This window comes from Gossypium hirsutum, chromosome D12, assembly GCF_007990345.1.
Source record: "Gossypium hirsutum isolate 1008001.06 chromosome D12, Gossypium_hirsutum_v2.1, whole genome shotgun sequence".
Lineage (NCBI taxonomy): Eukaryota > Viridiplantae > Streptophyta > Magnoliopsida > Malvales > Malvaceae > Gossypium > Gossypium hirsutum.
Genome location: NC_053448.1, coordinates 1,785,204 through 1,797,000, shown reverse-complemented (window position 1 = coordinate 1,797,000; position 11,797 = coordinate 1,785,204). Strand labels below are relative to the sequence as shown.

The 11,797-nt window shown below is 33.6% G+C and overlaps 1 long non-coding RNA gene and 1 pseudogene across 1 annotated transcript; one reads left to right on the top strand and one right to left on the bottom strand.

Annotated features, from left to right (window-relative positions):
- Positions 1 to 2,599: 2,599 nt before the first annotated feature.
- On the top strand, positions 2,600 to 4,931 carry LOC107939263 (uncharacterized). Its single transcript, XR_001695092.2, has 4 exons — positions 2,600 to 2,796; positions 3,267 to 3,453; positions 3,539 to 3,643; positions 4,612 to 4,931. It is a non-coding gene; the product is annotated as an uncharacterized lncRNA (long non-coding RNA).
- A 3,205-nt stretch (positions 4,932 to 8,136) lies between these two features.
- LOC107929247 (pentatricopeptide repeat-containing protein At2g17210-like) lies at positions 8,137 to 11,191 on the bottom strand (annotated as a pseudogene).
- Between the last annotated feature and the right edge of the window lie 606 nt (positions 11,192 to 11,797).

Genomic DNA, 11,797 nt, shown 5'->3' with positions numbered 1-11,797 from the left:
ATTTATTTTAAAAATTAAAAAAGTATTTTAAAAATATTTTAAAATTAAAAAATAATAAAAAAAAGTATTTTAAAAATATTTTAAAATTAAAAAAATTAAAAAATAAATATATTTATTATATCAGGCCGGGCCGGGCCAGGCCCGGGCCAAAAAAGTGGTGCCCAGGCCCAGCCTGTTTTCTAAACGGGCCTCATTTTTTTGCCCAAGCCCATATTTCAGGCCTATATTTTTACCCAAATCCTCCTATATTTCGGGCGGGCCGTCGGGCTGGGCCGGGCCGCCCGGCCCTTGAGTACATCTAGAAGGGAGCTAACATTTAGGTTTAAATGCTAAGGGGTTTAAAAGGTATTGAATGATTTTTTTATTTTTAAAAAATATTTAATTGAATGTTAAATATGAATTATTTAATAAAGAATACCGAGTTCTAATAAAAAAAATTTAAAAAAATTACTTAAATATAAAATTTGTTTGGTGGGTCATTAATGTTAAAACTTGTTATTTCATTGGTAATTGTAAGAGATTTTCTCTTTTTTTAAACTTTCATCTCATGTCTTCTCTCCCCTCAATAACGGCCACAGATGAGTTTTGGTTTTATTTTTATTTTCTATTAGGTAAATTACAGCAACAGTCATTTAATTTTTAGGTAGCTGATAAAACAATCATTCAGGTTTCACTTTAGTTAGTTAACTTTTAAAAATTAACACATCAGTTCTTTTAATCATTTTTCGTGACAGACTTAACGAAAACGTGATATGGTATTTAATAGTGGGCTAGCTGTCATTTAAACAATCCCATTTAAGAGCACTGGGCAGTAGAAAAAGAAGTGAAAAAAATGGAGAAGAAGAAGAAGAGAAAATGGAAGGATCTTCGTACCAGCGATTCCTAGGGGTTGAAATTCGGGAAGTCAAAGACGACGACTGCGCTTCCACGACACCGACATCTTCATGGCCAACACCCTCCACCGCATCATGATTGTCGAGGTTCCCACCATAGCCATTGACCTCGTCGAAATTGAAGTTAACTCTTCTGTCCTCAACGACAAGTTCATCGCCTATCGACTCGATCTAATCCCTCTCACTAGCCAACGTGCCATGTCTGGTCTATATTAACCTTCTTCTTGGAAAAAGGTTAATTGCATTCATGGGTTGTTTTTGCTTGAAGAAAGTTAGAAACAAATCTGGGTGTAAAGATTCATTTTCTTTGCACCATTTTCTTTGAATTTAGCATATATTTCTTAGAAGTTTTTATTTTTTTTGTTTAAACAGAAGAAATTCCAGCATGCAATTTTTACAAACTGCAACAAGCAAAATCTTTTTGCAGATAAAGGGAGTAAGAAAATGCTAACGTTATGGAAAAACTTGTGTTGATTAATCATTGAAACCTTTTATGCTACCACAATTTTTCCTGCTATTATATGTGCTTGAAATGTCAATTTTCTCATTCAGTTGAAGCATAAGGAAAGTGAAACATAAGGAGGAAAAATAGTGGAGAAGGAAAAGCCGAAGCATAAGGAGGATAAGGGAGAGAAACAAAAGAGAAGGTTAAGGAAAAACAGAGGATATTGAAATTGGAGAAATGAAGAATAAAGAAGAGAAAATGAGAAGACGCACAAAGATGAAGAAGATGATGAGAACACAGAGAAAAAAAAGAAGAAAAAAGACAAGGAGGTGGAGATAAAGAGAGAAGGAAAACACGAGGATACAGAGGTGGTAAAAGAAGATAAAGAGAAGAAGAAGAAGAAGAAAAAGAAAAGAAGCATAAGGAGAAAGAGGTTGAAGGAGAAGAAGATGAAGAGAAAGATGAGAAGAAAAAGAAGAAAAACACAAGGAAGAAAAAAAGTAAAAGCCAATCATCCATTAAGCTTGTGACAGAAAATGTTAATGGGTGACTGATTTGTTAATTTTAAAAAGTTGAGTCACTGAATTAAAATTTGGGTGGTTGTTTAGTCATCTACCCTAAAGTTGAGTGATTGCTAGTGTAATTTATCCTTTTTTTATATTTTATTATTTACTTCTCTTTTTCCTTCTCCAATTGACCTAGCCGCCGCCTTCACTCCATTATGTAGTTAGCCATCGCCGACTTCTCTCAAGCCAACTGACACAATTGAAGTGAAGCTCTTTTCCTCCTGAATCCATTTTTATTATTATTTTGAACCGATGTCGGCCACTTCAACACCGGCACTAAAAAATTAATTTTTTTTAAGATTTTGAATTGGTGTCGGCCACCAGCACCTATTAAAAAATATATATTTGAAAATCATAAAATACTCATATTTTTCAAAGGTAATTCAATAAAATACATATATGGGTGCTGGCCATTACAGTGTTAACACAAAAAAAATATTTTTTAGTGAACGGGGCAATCATTAAGGCATGATTAGGGATTATGGAGGGTAGTGCCAGCGGTGAGATGGTCGGCGTCGCCCGAAACTATAGATTTTAGTTTATTTCCATTATAATTTTTCAAATAGAATCATTTTTGTAAATTTTTTTTTTGAGGTTAGTTGGATAAAAAAAAAGCTGATTTTAGTTGAAAAAGATATTGAAATTTTAATTAATTAATTAATTTATATTATATATTAAAACATAATAAAAGTTACAACTTCCACTTTCTTTCTTTTTCTCTCCGCCGTTTGGAAAGGAAAAAAAAATTGCAGGAAAGAACCCTTGGTTGTTTTCGTTGTTTTTGGGAAGAACCTTTCATGAAGGATAGTTACGAATAGGAGAGGAGAAGAGGAGACAGATTGTGAGGGAAAGGAGCTTGCTTGAAGATGGGTATGATTTGGAGAGAATTCGGGTAAGCCCTTAAGGTCTATATTTTCTACTTGATATCTCATTGGTTGCGAGTTTACATGAATGTTTAGTTGTTCCATCCTTAATTATGTTGGCATGTACTTAGTAGATTGGATTCCACGTTATTAAATAATTTTACGATCAGACTTTGATCTTTATAGTCTAGTTGGTTGATAGTTTGTATGTTCTTAGATGCATGTAAATGAAACTCCTAATTATATAAGTATAATTGAGGAATATATATTCGTTTGATTTAGTTAAATTAATTGTATAATTTAGTGGTGAATTATTCACAATCGCTTCAACAACGATTGTAATACACTGTAGTTCAGGCTCAACAATCGGATCGAGTTTAGCGTGTTACATTATGTACAGTGTAACTCAAGTTTTGATTTGAAGAATTATTTTAGGCTTAAATTAATTACACGTACATGTATATTCTCTTACTATTTGTGCTATTTCTTTTACATGCAGCAGTCACAGGAGTTTGTTAACACTGCAAATAGATGGTTTGATGGGTCGATCAGCAATGACGTATTTTCAGTTAGCAGTGTTTTAACATACTCTCGCGAAGCCGTCTGACCCAGGGGAAATTAAAACACCAAATTGTTACCAACATCATTTATATATATGTATACGAACGCATATTGGCATATGAAAGGTCTGGCAAGCACAGTGCAGATAATTTTTTCGCTGTTAAAAAAAAGAAAAGATTTTCATTACTTTGTTTTTTGTTGTATCCCTAGATTTTTCAAGGTTTTCAGTGTTCCACGGCGGTGTTTTTGCGACGACGGTGATCTGTTTTCAAGCTTCCTACCAAAGTTTCCACTATGAATCTTCGTCTTTATAAGGTATTCTATACGTGTGTATGTGTGTTTACTCTGTTTGGCTTTAACGAGGAAATGAAGGAAAAGGAAGATGTCGATACATGATATATATGTGCTTACTCTGTTTGGCTTCAATGAGAAAGTGAAGGAAAACGAAATGGAAAACGTCAATGGATGATATGTGTGTGTTTCTTGCTCTGTTTGGCTTTGACGTAAGGGAAGGCAAATGTTAAATGTATACCTGCATCATTATTATTTTTATTTTTATGAACACTGACGTTTCTGTTTAATATTTCTATTATATTAATGGACAATCGAAAACCACATATTCACTGAATGAAAGCTTTTTATATCAAACCAATAATTAGACATTTTTAATTTATTTAAAATTCTACATGCGTAATCCACTTTAATAACATGAAGTATGACACTAATGTAAGTTTATCCTCTCTGTTCATTGAAAAGTCCTCTAGTTCACTTAATTTGGCTGTTCAATGCTTGTTAATGAAAAGACAATTGAATTTAAGTTTGTAGCTGCTTCATATGTTTCAATTTCTGCATTTTCTTTACCATGCTCAGCTTGTATATGATTTATTTGCTGAAGATGTGTTTCTAAGAAGCTGAGGCCTAGAAATGGTTTCAAAAGTTTCTTTTATGCTTTGCTTTTATTATAATAAAACACTTCACTTTCTTTAGAAGAGTGACCTTCTGATTAATGCTTTAATTTTTAATATAGGGTTTTACTTGCTAAAGGTTCCCATGGAATTATTAGACTTTGAGTTAGGTACTTGTGTTGTAAGTAAGGACTATCTTTAGTGAGTGGTCATGGATTCGTGCACTTATGGGTGGCAAATTTTGAGATGCTACGGAATCCATTTGGCGCATTTAGTCATTGTACTGCATCATAGCTGCACATACTTTCTAGTTGTTTACAAACTTAAAGATGTGTCTTTGTTTATTTCTTGATGTGCATGTTTGTTCGTCCATGGAAGGGTATCTTTGCCAATATTCCAACAACATTGCAAGATGGAAAACATGTAGGGGAAAGTGGAAGGAAATTGAGGGAGGATTTGGCAAAAAGTTATGTAACGACTCGAAAGTCAGTGGAGTCGGAAACGGTGGTTTTGGAATGCTGTTTTCTGCTGATAGAATTAGTGAATATTATTTATTAATATTTACAAAAGTATTACAGTATTATTGAGATTTGGTTTAATAAAATTAATTATTTGTAAAGTTATATAAGGTACAACTGTATCGGTTCTAAAGTCGATAGTTTTGAAAATTGAGGTATCGGAACCTTGTTTTCCATAAATCGAACTTATAAATATTTTTATTAAATATTTACGAATTTATATTAGATGCGAATCAAACTTTGGTTAAGAAATTTTATCGAATTAGTGCTAAAATTTAAGTATAAGGACTAAGTCGTGCAAGAGTCAAAAGTTGAACTATAATTAAATCGTAAAGTAAATCATAGTTAAGGGACTTATTAGGCAATTAAATCGTTAGTTAAATGGAAGTGGACGGCAATTGAGAAATTTTATTAGGAAAATGTTATAAAAATTATTTATTAAAACATAAGTTAAAAATTAAAATTTAAAAGTATAATATATGTAAAGTGGAAAGAAAGAGAAATGAAATTTTCTTCATTTCTTTCTTTTGGCCGATCCATTAGAGAAGGAGAAGAAGAAGCTAACGGCATGGGGATTCATTTTTCAAGCTTAAAATTGGTTAGTGCAATTTAGTCATTTTTTATAATTTTTATGTTTTTGAAATTTCGGTACCTCGAACTAACTAAAATATGTTCTATTTTTCAGTGCTGCTTAAGATTGAAGATGTTATCATTGTTGATTAGTTAAAGTTTTAAGGACTAATTTGATAGATTTTTAGTTTAGAAGTGAAAAATAACTAAATTGTAAAGTTAATAGTTGGTTTTGAGCAATAAGGATTAAATTACGAAAATTTTGAAATTTAGAGGTAGAAATGAAAAATAGGAAGTTAAATTTAGCTTAGAGTGAAATTGGTATAAAAATTCAGGATTAAATGTGGAAGTTACGTTAGTTTCGGTTTTAGGGACTAAATTGATTAAAATATAACAGTTACATTAATTAGGAATGGAATGTGAAATTGTATGTATATTGATGAAATATGTTGTTTATTTTATTCCGTAGCTAACGACGACCCAAATTCCTCAAAAAAGAAGGGAAAAGACAAGGTCGTTGACAAATAGCTCGAAATTTACAGTTTATATTTCTATAACCTGAACAACTTCAACTGCTACACTTATGAACTGTATTGCATGAGAAGTTCATAAGGTAAGTTATAAATGATAAAAAGAGTTGAATTGGTCCAATTCAAATTTATTATTTGCGATGAGGATTAAAGTGAATAGTTTTAGAAATATTGTATAGTAATATAAATATGAAATTGAATCTATTTTGAGATGTGATAATTGCGTATATGTATATAAGTATGATGGATGAAATAATGAAATGGAATTGGGACATTGATTATAAATGAAATTGAATAGAGGATACTAGAGTTAAGTCCGGAAATGTGTATATAATATTGATGTGATAAAATTATTTTGATTGTTATAAGTAAAAATGTATATGTATTACAATTATGTTAGATAGATTTATTATAGTAAATCGAATTGTAATATTAAATGGTGCATTATGATATGTAGCTTTCCAATATTAATTTGCATTAGATCTTGTTGTTAAGTCATGTATTACATAATTTATATTATAATTTAATATTGAATTTAGAAATACCACTAAGTTATACTCAGCGTACGTTTGTTTCTCTCATGCGCAGGTTAGATACCTAGTAGTTCTATCATCGATTCAACATCTAACGACGATCCCAAACTTAAATATGGTGAACAGTCTTTTTGTTTGGTTTTGGCATGTACCTAAATTGTGTTATTCTAGTTTTGGTCATTTTGTATCTTGATGGTCTTTAATGGTATGTAATTAAATACATGTGTATTGGAAATGGTCAATTTGTTGATAGCTTGGAAGTGTTTTACTTTGGGTTAATTGCTTAATATTGTCATGAATCAGTTGGTTACATATTTGGTTTTATGCTTGATGATTGTTTGGAACTAGTTAATACATGATATGCCTAGTGATGTTAGTATGGAACTGGTACAAGTCAAGTTATAACTATGTTTTACCTTATTAGCTTTGATAGTATTTGTATCTAAGTTATAATGTTAGAATGAACATCAAATATGAGATGGTTAAATGGCCTAATGTGCTTAAGATTAGTATGTTTGATCAATTCCATTCTGAGTTGCTTTGAATTATTGAAATGTGGTGCTAATGAAGGTACACTAGTTAAGCACTTAGGTTGAATGTTTTAACATGTTTTAAGCTTGTTTGAATAAGTTTTTAAGTTATGTAAATGATTGATTTTGGTTTGGCTTGATACCCAGGTGATGTGTGAATAATTGTCTTGTTTTAGAAGCCATTTTAGGTGCACACGGCCGTGTGTCTTATTAATTTTAGGTGCAGGATTTTTCACATGGTCTACGACATGACTGTGTGACCATATTTCGAATACACACATAGTTCAGCACACGGTCTACGACACAGCCGTGTGACCCATATTTCGATTTGTACACGATTTGACTATACAGTCATGTTTCTGAGCCACACAGTCTGGGCTCTGTCACACAGCTTGGCCACACAGCCGTGTGACCATTATTTTAAAATTTTCTCAACTTTTTGTTTTTAATTCAAATTTATCCATGTTCAATCCTGAATTGTTTTTAAGCTTCCATATAGTCATTATTTACCTGAAATTGATTAATTAGTGTGATTATACATGCACGTATGTGATAATTTAATAATTATTTGTGATTTTGGATTATAAATTGCTTGTCATTGTGTGGTATTTGTTTGTAGCATTCTATTGCTCGGGTTTGGTAACCGGACCTAGTAAGGATTGTCATAGGTTAATACTCTTTGGAACAAGCACAGTCACTCAGGATAGGCCATAATAGAGTTCAATAAAGACTGGGATGGTTTGAACAATGCCATCATGTTTGAAAAGAGTTTTGAAATTGATCATTGGAGAAAGAAGGATAGCATTATTACAAGGACGGGATGCTATGTGCGTAGTTGTAGATTTAGTTCACATTCTCCAATTAGAGCATTCTAAGCCCCAATGTTTTTGAATTTTAAAATTTTAATCTTGACACGAACGATAATTGTTAATCCATTAATTAGATTTGTAGTGAGTAATATGTGGAAATAATAATCTAACATGATATTACCCATATAATAATATATTCGCTGCATTAGATTTTAGAAATAGCAAGATTTAATGAATCTAATAATTACCGTTTAGTGAGGCTGAAATTTTAAAATTCAAAAAGCACAGGGACTGATAGCAGAATTTAACCATTTAAGTTTAAATAAAAAGATTTGTTTATTTCTAATAGTAATTTGGGTTGGGTATGGTAGACCGGAATGCACAACACTTTTCCATGGATTGATTTGTAGGAGTCAAATTTACCAGGTGGTGCAGATTGCCAGTCCTTGAACAAGTGGCCAACTGCATTTGTCAATTGGATTAAAGTTTTATTATTTTACTACATTACAAATTGGAAGAGATTATGGATTAATCTGTGATGCCAACTTACCACTATTGTTCCCGCTACAACTACAATTTTATCAGCAGTTGGATAAAATTTAGATTAGTAGTGGATTTGATGGTATTTGTGTCTAAAATTTCATTTTCTTTTGAATTTACACTCTCCTTGACCAGATATTGAATTTGAACATTAAACCTTGCTCCTTGGAAGATCCAAAATATACTTCAGCATTCAGTCACACCCGACTGAATCCCTTCCTCGATATTCATGCAACTATGCAACTGCTGGACCATGATGTTAATCTCTTGAGCCCGAGGGTTTGAGCAATCCCCTGCAACAAAGCTACATGCCCTGTTTCCGACTTGAACCATACTGTAACCAGCAGAGAACCTCACCCCTTGTTCTTCTGCCAACTGCTTCATTATTGCTGCCTGGTCCCATGAGCCTTCAGCAGCATACATGCTTGATCCCAGCAAATATCCAGCAGAGTTCATCGGCTCCAGCTCAAGAATATGAGAGAGTGCTCCTGCACCAACTTCCTTGTTTCCATGGCTTCTACAGGCACTTAAAAGAGCTCCCCAAGCTCTTGCACTAATCTTAACACCACTAGGGATCTGGTTGATCAACTCCATTGCAAGGTCCACCTTTCCTGCCCGACCCAACATGTCGATCACACATGAATAATGTTCCATCCCAGGTACTATCCCATATTCATGGACCATAGATTTAAAAAAGGTAAGCCCTTCTTCGACTAACCCTCCATGGCTACATGCAGATAGTGCTGAGAGAGTAGTCACAGAGTTCGGCTTCAGACCTTGCGATTTCATTTCTGAGAGCAATGCCAATGCCTCTCTAGGGAGACCATTCATACCGTATGCTGCTACCATCGCACTCCATGAGACCTCATTTTTCCACTGCATTTGATCAAAGATCCTTCTGGACGTATCAATGGCACCACATTTTGCGTACATATCAACAATTGCAGTTGCAACAGCTACATTGGCCACCATGTCCCTTCTGATTGCAACTCCATGGGCCCATTTTGACCTTCCCAGTTCGGCTGAAAATGAACATGCTTCAAGAAGGTTTACAATGGTAATAGCAGTGGGCTTCTCCTGCATTTTGGTCATCTCACGGAAGACCCTGACGGCCTCATCAGGCTTGCCACAGTGAGCAAACCCAGCTATCATAGTGCTCCATGTCACCACATCCCTGCCCTCCAAGCCATCAAAAAGTTTCCATGCAAGATCAACGAGATTACACTTAGCATAATCATCAATCAAAGAATTTATAACCAATTCATTCAATTCGTACCCCCGTCGTATTACTAGACAGTGAACGGACTTGCATGGAGATGCGAGCACAAAATGTTTGCAGATTTGAAGAAAATTCGATAAAGTTACCTGATTTACCTCGACCCCTTCCTCCCCCATCAAATTAAACAACAATAAAGCTTCTGAGTACTTATCATTGAGGACAAATCCATATAACATAGAATTCCATGAAACACTGTTCTTTTGGGACATGTCCCTGTAAACTTTAAAGGCAGAAACAACATCATTACATTTCGAATACATATCAATTAAGTAGTTCCCTACAAACAAATCCTCATAGCCTCCTCTTCTGATCACTACTCCGTGGACCAACTTCCCCATATGAATGTCTCTTAATCTCCCGCAGGCCTTTATGACAATTGCAGCAGTTATTGCATCTGGTTGGATCCCATCCTCAGACACCATTTTCCGAAACAACTTCAAGGCAATATCCGCTTCCTCGCTTTGCAAATAACCCTCAATCATTGCACTCCAGGAGATCACATCTTTGTCAGACATTTCATCGAAAAGCTTTCGTGCACTCACCAAGTCTATATGTACATACATACTTAACAGGGAGCTTTGAATGGAACCCATGGCGCACAATCCCCTCCTAATTATGTACCCATGAATTTCCAGTCCTTCAAGGTAAGCTCCTACATTGCGACATGCCTGAGTTACAAGAATCAATGTGGCAGTATTTGGTGCAAAGCTAGCTACCCTAGCTTTATTAAACCACTGTAGACCTTCTTCTATATCCCCCGATTAAGGTGCTCATAAATAATGATATTCCAAGAAACTGAATCCCTGTTTTTCATACAATCAAACGCACGCAATGCTGATTCCAAGTCTCCACGTTTCATGTAAAAGTCCAAAATGGAATTCCCAATGGAAGTAAATGATTCATAACCTTGTTTGATGAAACGCGCATGCATTGTTTTCCCATAACATGTGGGGGAAAGGTTTAGACATGCTTTGAGAATGGAGGAGAAGAATGAAGGATCTGATGGTTGAACTCCGCATCTCAGCATCTCCCGATAGTTAGATAACACCTCAACCCATTTCCCAAAACGTGATGACTCTTGGATCCTCAAACTCCAGCCTGGGAGCTTCGAAACCCAAAGGTTTGTTGGAAAGCGCATTGCGAATCAAAACACATAAGTGAAACTAAAAAACGGTAATGGCATCAAAGCAACAAAGAACCATAAAGAAATGAAGGTAATGGTTACTAAACTTCACATATTTAGACCAGTATGAATTGCGTACTGGACGACCAACCAGGCTTATGGTTTCCATTGTAAAGGATGAAAAGCTGCACACTGTCTATCCTAATTTGGTTGAGGAGTGGGTCATACCTAAAGTCCCAAAACATGCCATTTTTGCTCCAGTTGTAGGAAGGGATCAGTCCCGACGGACGGTAATGTGCCAAGCTTCCAACCAGTTCTATCCGAGTTTCTGCAAATTAATTTTTCTTCTTCGGTCGCAATCCAAATCACGACAGGATCGATATAAATGCATAGATTCATGCCTCCCTCGATAGAAAGAGAATCAAATTAGCTTAACCGAAAATAGGACTAGTGAAGTCGTAACAATCCGAAATGCGGCTGAATCACCAATCAAATTTCTCAAAAATTATTTTCAGCTCAATGGTAAATTATTTTTGTTTTTGAGTTTTCTATAACTTTTAACTTTTATATATATATATATATATAAATTTCTAATATATTTTTTAATTTTTATTACGTAAATACCAACTTTAGTATAATTACCTTCAATGTCACATGAATTGATATTTAAGTAATTTGTTAAGTATTATATTTTTAATTATTAATGTAAAATTAATTGAATTATTAAATATAATTAAAAAGTATTAATTTATCAATTTAAATAATAGTTAGGGTAAGTTACACTATTATCACTCTAAAATTAATGTAAAATTAATTGAATTATTAAATATAATTAAAAAGTATTAATTTATCGATTTAAATAATAATTAAGGTAAGTTACACTATTATCACTCAAAAATAAGATTTTTTTTATTTTAATCACTCTAATTTTTTCTCAATTTAATTACTTAAATTAAGATAATTGTTCAAATTAATCACTCAAATAAAAAAAAAAGAGGACTAATTTCCTATAATCTAAAATGTAGCTTAAATTTCTAAATAAATTCTTTTATTAGGTATATAATTAAAAAATAAAAACGAAGTCCTACTACACCTTGTGTGTGACCTTTATACTTATGTTCAAGGTGTGACC